The 7,789-nt window shown below is 48.9% G+C and overlaps 1 pseudogene; it reads left to right on the plus strand.

The window, feature by feature from the left end:
• The first annotated feature begins 7,188 nt into the window (after nt 1–7,188).
• On the plus strand, nt 7,189–7,326 carry LOC148140936 (U1 spliceosomal RNA; annotated as a pseudogene).
• Nucleotides 7,327–7,789: the final 463 nt, after the last annotated feature.

A 7,789-nucleotide genomic window follows, 5' to 3' on the forward strand; every position in this document is an offset into this window, starting at 1 on the left:
GAACACAGTATTCCAAAAGGGCCCTAACCAAGGTCCTGTACAACCACAGCATGACCTCCAACTCCTATACTGAAGTGAATTGTTAATCTGCGACAGCCCATTTTGCTCTCTGTAATAATTGAGGAGTCACAGCTGGAAAGGAAAATTGTTTCTTATTGGACACCAAAATAGAGCCACTACTTGTTTTGTATATGAGCCAGTCCCAGCCTGGGGCAGACGCACCCCTGAGTCTGCAGCACGATGGTCCTGTGGTTAGCACTGCTGCCTCACAGCGCCAGGGACCCGGGTTCGATCCCAGCCTCGGGCGATTGTCTGTGTGGAATTTGCTCAGTCTCCCTGTGTCTGTGTGGGTTTCCTCCCACTATCCAAAGATATGCAGGTAAGGCTGGATTGGCTGTGCTAAATTACCCCAAAGTGTTCAGGGATGTGGTTAGATGCATTAGTCAGGGTTAAATGTAGAGTAATAGGGTGGGGGAATGAGTCTGGGTTGGTTACTCTTCAGAGGGTCAGTGTGGACTTGTTGGGCTGAATGGCCTGTTTCCGTCCTGTGAGGATTCTACTCTATGAATAGTGCCCAGAGTGTGGGGCCTGGACTGGTGGCTGGTTGCTTGCTGTTTTGAGTCAGAGCATGGAGATGAGCAGGTTTGTACTTTACCTCTGTTACACAGGCTCATGTATATCACACTGAGAGGCCACATGATAGAGAATTCATGGTGCCTTTTTGAACACCTCTGTATCCCTGGGTCTGTCGCTTAAACAGATCTCTGCTCGCAACTCACAGTGTCTCCGGGAATGGGGCAGACCAAGATTAATCTTTGTGCATTTAGTGAAGAGATAGAATCCCCACAGTGTGGGAACAGGCCATTCGGCCCAACAGGTCCACACTAATCCTCCAAAGAGCATCCTACCCACACCCATCCTCAACCCTAACCCTGCCCTCCTCGTGGCTAATGTACCATCCTGCACATCCCTGGATACTGTGGACTATTTAACACAGGCCAATCCACCCTGACCCACAGCCCTGAACACTCTGGGCAATTTACTGTGCCAATCCCTCGAACCTGCACATCCCTGGACACCATGGGTAATCCACCTAAGCTGCACATCTTTGGACTGTGGGAGGAAACTGGAGCACCTGGAGGAAACCCACTCAGACACGGGGAGAATGTGCAAACTCCACACAGACAGTTGCCCGAGGGTGGGATTGAACCCGGGTCCCTGCCGTTGTGAGGCAGCTGTGCTAACCACTGAGCCACCGTGCTGTCCCTAGATCTCCATTGTCTTTCTCTCCCTTCCATGTCACCTTCTCCTGCTATTGCTGAAGGCATCTCACTTACATAACAATGTAGGAACACAAGAAGTGGGAATGGGACTGATCAATTGAACCCCTTGATTGAATATGACCAAGGCTGAACTCATCTTGGCTTCAACTCCACGTTGCTGCCCACTCTCCATATCCCTTCAACCCATCACTAATTAAACATCTGTCTATCTCCTGCTCAACTTTAATCAATGTCCTGGCATCCACCACATCCGTCCACATTCAACAGAGATTTGCCTGCACTTCCACACACTACTGGGTCCGTTGCTCCCGATGCGGTCTCCTCTACATTGGGGAGACAGAATGCCAACTTGTGGAATGTTTCATGGAATATCTCTGGGATACCTGCACCAAACAACCCCATTACCCTGTGGTCGACCACTTCAACTCCCCCTCCCACTCCCGCAAGGATTTGCAAGTCCTGGGTCTCCTCCACCACCAAATTCTGGCCACCCGCCGCCTGGAGGCAGAATGCCTCATCTTCTGCCTTGGGACCCTCCAACCACACGGAATCAATGTTGATTTCACCAGTTTCCTTAATTCCCTTCCAATTCCAGATCCAACTTTCCAACTCGGTACCTCCCTCTTGAACTATCATACCTGTCCATCTTCCTTCCCACCTATTCGTTCCACCCTCCACTCTGTCACCGTCACCCTCCCCTTCATCGACCTATCGCATTCCCAGCTGCCTTCACCCCCACCCTCACACTCTCCCATTTATCTCTCAGCCCCCTTGGGCACCCCCTCTCATTCCTGATGAAGATCTTATGCTTGAAACGTTGACTCTCCTGCTCCTCGGATGCTGCCTGACCAGCTGTGCTTTTCCATCACCACACTCTCGACTCTGATCTCCAGCATCTGCAGTCCTCACTTTCTCCTGCTGCCAGATCTGCTGAGTTTCTCCACCCAGACCCCGATGTTTGCAGCAGATTTCCAGCACACACTGTATTTGACATTACTTTTCCCAGGTCTCGGACCTCAGTGGTATTTCGAAACAGGGGCTCGGAAAAATTGCTTGATTGAAGGAAAATGCAGAAGTGGCATTCATGGGGAGGTAATAAATGGCAGAGAGAAAATAGTACGTGTGGAGAGAATTGCAAGTAAGTGTAGGAATTATGTAGGGTAGGGACAATCACGTGGCAGTTACTGCGGTATGGAACAATGTGAAAGGGGGGAAGTGATGATTGGAAGGGGTATCTGTGGGGTGAGAGAACGAAAGCTCAATAAACATACCTTACAGAATCGTCTTCTCTGTGGATTGTAAACCAGGGGAGGGGTGGGGAGGTGGTGGGTGGGATAGAGAGAAAGAAAGAGAGAGACAGGATCCACCAGTTTTGGCATCATCCGCAAACTTACTAACCATATCTCCTGTATTCACATCCACATCATTGATATAAATGATGAAAAACCATGACCTAAATGAGCAGTGGGGCAACATCTACAGGCTGAATGGTCTACTCTTGTTGCTACCTTGTGAGGGGAGCATTGTAACTGTGCAGGCAGCTGGGGTGAATATCTTCCTTAATGCTGGAAAACGGTCAGCTCCAGTCACAGTCAGCGCCACAGACCGCAGCAGATGGACCATTGCCTCCCTCTGCTGGAGTAGCCCCTGCACTGCACATTAGGGCCAGTTGAAGTTCCAGCTCAAAAACAAGTGAAAAGCCCTTCCTCATGAAGAGTTTATGCCTGAAACGTGGACTCTCCTGCCCCTCGGATGCTGCCTGACTGGCTGTACTTTTCCAGCATCACACTCTTCAACTCTGACTCTCCAGCATCTGCAGTCCTCACATTCTCCTACGTTATTATCAGTACACCTCACAAACCTGCTCCTGTCATCCCCAGGGAACACAGGGACAGCAGACCATTTAGCCCGCCATTTAATGTAGCCATGGCTGATTGAATAGTTACCATTTACTCGCACTATCGCCATAGTCCCTTTTACCAACGATACCTAAAACTCTAAACTTTAAAGACAGCTAATTCCTGATTTCTTAGGATTCAAATTCCAGCATCTGTCGCAATGGGATTCGAACCTGCGCCTCAGAACATCTCCTGAGCTGTGGTTTGTACCAATATCCCATCGCCTCCCCAACAAGCCACGCTCTTTTTCCCTTTTATGTCACGAATGGGTCAAACTTTCTGTCAAAATGATGGATGGAGACTGCTTCAAACGTTCCATTCTGTGGGGAATTCCCGACCTGCAACACGACATGGGTACAAATCCTCCAAAGTTCCATGCTCATTCCCATGCAACAATTGTAAGTGTTTCCTCTGGAGTTATCCGAAAAACAGGAATGGTTTCTGCATGCTCACTTCTTCAAATTCCTTCCCAAATTTAAAGATGTCCATTTGTTGTCCCCAACACTCCACAGTATAAAGTCCGAGATTGACATCATTTCCTGGCTGTGGCAGCTCTTTAACCTGAATCAATGATATGGAAACATGGGTGGTACGGTGGCTCAGTGGTTAGCACTGCAGCCTCACGGCACCAGGATCCAGTTTCGGTTCCACCCTCGGGCAACTGTCTGTGTGGAGCTTGCACATTCTTCCCGTGTCCAATAGTGTGCAGGTTAGGGTGGATTGGCCATGGGAAATGCAGGGTTATAGGGTAGGGGGTGGGTCTGGTTGGGATGCTCCCTGGAGGGTCAGTTTGGACTCGATGGGCCTAATGACCTGCTTCCACACTGTAGGGACTCTATGGTTTCTGTGCAATATTTCCCACATTTTCTCCAAAGATGTCTATTTAATATGAAGTTTGGGGATCCTCACTGGCAAAACACGCAATGCTGATACGAAAAACAGCACAAGTGGCTTGGACCTGGAATACATTGCCGCAGAGCACACAGGGGGCTCGATCAGTTGTGGCTTTCTGAGGAGAATTGATTAACTATCTGATGTAGAAATAGGGCAATCCTGTCTTACAGAGAGCTCTTCCTGGGGTGTAAGCACTCTTTTGATTCTCTTATTCCCCAAGTGTCATCGATGCACATTGGCACATTTTGACCTGGCTACAGAATTGGCGATTTGCCAAGAAACACTGAGTGGAGATAAGGGCTTCTTTTTCAGGTCGGTGACCTGTAACCAATGGGGTTCTCCAGAGGTCAGTGCTGGGACCACAAGTGTTTCTATTAACCACTTGGAGGAAGAAAGGGGATGTACCATCACCAAACTTACAGACAACATAAAAATGGGTAGAAAGGCAGACAGTTTATGGAGGGAACTGAAAGAACTTTGGATGCTGTAAATCATAAACAAAACACCAATTGCTGGTTTTATCCCACCATCAGACTGACCATGGACTACTCCTTCGTAGCTGTCTCATTCTTCGACACATGCCTCTCCATCAAGGATGTGGGCCTCAGTATTCCACTCTCCCCAAACCCACAGATAATCTCGTAATGCTACAATTCTCCAGCTTCCACCCACAACATATTAAAACAGCTATCCCCTATGGACAAGCCCTACACATTCACAGGATCTGTTCAGATGAGGAGGAACATGACGGACACCTGAAGGTGCTCAAGGATGTTCGTAAAAGAATAGGGTTCGATGATCAACTCATCGACTGCCAGTTCCGATGTGCCACAGCGAGTACCCGTAATGACCTCCTCAGGAGACAGATACGAGCTGCAACCAACAGTATCCTTTGTTGTTCAGTACTTCCTGGGAGCTGAAAAATGACATCATGTTCTTCACAGCTTGCAACATGTTATCGATGAGGATGAGCCTCTCGCCAAGACCTTCCCTATGCCTCCAGTTCTCACCTTTAAACAACCACCAGACCTTAAACAGACTGCCCAGCCTTCAGGATAACATTGACCACAACACTGTACATCCCTATCATGGGAACCCTGCAGGACATGTCAGAGTGTGGACACGGATACCACCATTACACGTGGGGACACCACCACCATGTACTGGCTGTATCCCAATCTTTGTCTCGGCCAGCGCTGTCTACCTCATACGCTGCAGGCAAGGATGCCCCGAGGTATGGTTCATTGGTGAGACCAAGCAGACGCTACAACAACAGATGACACCACACAGCAATCACCAGGCAGGGGTGTTCCCTCCCAGTTGGGGAACACTTCAACAGTCAGGGAAATTTGGCCTCAGATCATCGGGTGACCATCCTCCAATGGGACTTTGGGATATACAACAACTCAGAATGGCCGAGCAGAGGCTGATAACCAAGTTCGGTATCCATGGGGATGGCCTCAACTGGGACCTTGGGTTCATGTCGCACAACAGGTGACCCCACTACACTACACACTCTCCCTCACACACCAAGCACACATACACACACACTCTTACATACTCACACAGTCACTCAGACCCTCTCTCATACACACTCTCTCTCTCATACACACAAACATACACCTCCCACACTCACACATTTTCACCAAGCTTTCACACATGCAAACACACTCTCTCACTTTCACTAACACTCACCTACTCACATGCACATACCAACTCTCTCTCTCTCTCTCAAACACATGCACACACATATTAGTCGATAGGGTGAAGTTATATCGGTAGTATTATATTTGCAGATACATTCTATTTTGCTCAATGCACAATCTGCAGGCAGTCAATACATGCATGTTTTGTAAACTCCATGTTGGAAATAGAATCATAGCCCTTCTTCAGGAAAGGTTGGGACATAGACAGACTTTAACCTCACACCTTTAATGCATTGTCTGAGCTGAATTATCACCATTTGTGATGAAACCTTAAGTTATCTTGAAAAGGTGACTTGAAAGATATTCTGCGATTTACATATTAATGAACTGAAATATTCTAATGATGAAAGACTTAACAACAATCTAGGTTTGTTCAATATATTATTTTAGTTGGATGATACTGTATGCCCTCTCTCTCTCTCCTGCCTTGTTTGTACGCAAACACCAAGTGTCACTACGTACTGAAGTTCTACCTGTCCCCGGTGTTGTGAAGGATTGGCCTGGCCTCGCTGCCGCGGAACGCTCCGAGTAGTTGGACCGTTCCGTATCAACTGTCCTTCGTGGAGAAGTTTATGAAGAAAAACACCTTTGACCACAAGTCCATCAGGAAGTGGTCAGCACGTAGTGTCCTTGAGACCCTTCGGGAAAAGGAGAGGGCGGATCCTATCGAGCGGTTCCCTGAGCAGACTGTCAAAGCCATTTGGCAGAATGCCTCATCGCCAGAACTTTCCAACAAGCACCAAGATATGGCTTGGCTGGTGGTGAGAAGGGCTCTGCCTGTGAGATCCTTTATGCACGCCCGGACTCTCAGCCGCACCGCACACTGTCCTCGAAGTGGCTGCGGGGGGGACGAGACTGTCACACACCTCCTTCTGGAATGTGCCGACGCAGAAGAAGTCTGGAGAGGAATGCAGTGGTGTTTGTTGAGGTTTGTCCCGAGCAGCGCCATGATGCGGGACTCCATGCTCTACGGCCTGTTCCCTGGGACGCACACCGAGACGAACATCAACTGTGCCTGGAGGATCATCAACTCGGTGAAGGACGCTCTCTGGGCGGTCCGAAACCTGTTGATCTTTCAGCTGAAGAAGTTGACCCCGACTGAGTGTTGCAGACTGGCACATTCCAAGGTCCAGGACTACGTGTTGAGGGACGCGCTGAAGCTTGGGGCAGCTGCCGCCAAGGCACGGTGGGGAAAGAACACTGTGTAACATCTGCCTGCCGAAAGAAGAACAGGGGGCCCGCGCAGTCTTTTGGGCTCTGCTGACGCCTCAGCTCAATGTAATCGCATCAACCTGTAAATAAGAATGATTACACTGTCTCGATACGCAAAGAAATGGAATGTGTACATGTGTGTGACATGTCCAGTTGTATAGATCAAACTATTTATGAATAAAGTATATTTTTGAAATAAAAAAAGGGTGGTGCTCCCAGGACGAGGCTATCCCATTGCACTTCGGGTGTGCTGACGCCTGCGATGTCCCCAAATGCGGGATACTCGACTGCAAAATTTGTGGTAGTGGGGGACTGCGTTCGCGCTCTCCCCTGATTTACAAACCAATGGCAGAATCTGAATTGTGGTTTTTCTGGAGGCAGTGCTGTTATGCTGCGACTTGTCTTGTCACTGCTACGTTAACACCCAAGTTTGCTCGGGCAGTCTTTGGTATACCTTTCTTCCCTCTCCAAGCAAGAGCCGTCCTAACTCTAAAAACGTTAAGCCCACCAAACCTCTGCTGCATATGTGACCATTTCCCTCTATTTCCTCACTATATCTCTCAACATGCTGCTTAACCACCTTCCCTCTTAACTGCTCTCAGTCACCATCTGCTCCATGACTTAGCACCGTTTGCTTCTTCGCCAACCTATCAAGCAAGGGCACCAACACCTTGAGCTACAAAGTGCAAAGTCCAGCCCACCTCACGCCTGGGGGGAGCAATGCCTCATCTTCCGCCTTCGGACCCTCCAACCACACAGCATCAATGTTGACTTCACCCGTTTCCTCATCTTCCAA

Source organism: Chiloscyllium plagiosum, unplaced genomic scaffold, assembly GCF_037043375.1.
Source record: "Chiloscyllium plagiosum isolate Xiang-an unplaced genomic scaffold, Cpla_swu_hap1 HiC_scaffold_35, whole genome shotgun sequence".
Lineage (NCBI taxonomy): Eukaryota > Metazoa > Chordata > Chondrichthyes > Orectolobiformes > Hemiscylliidae > Chiloscyllium > Chiloscyllium plagiosum.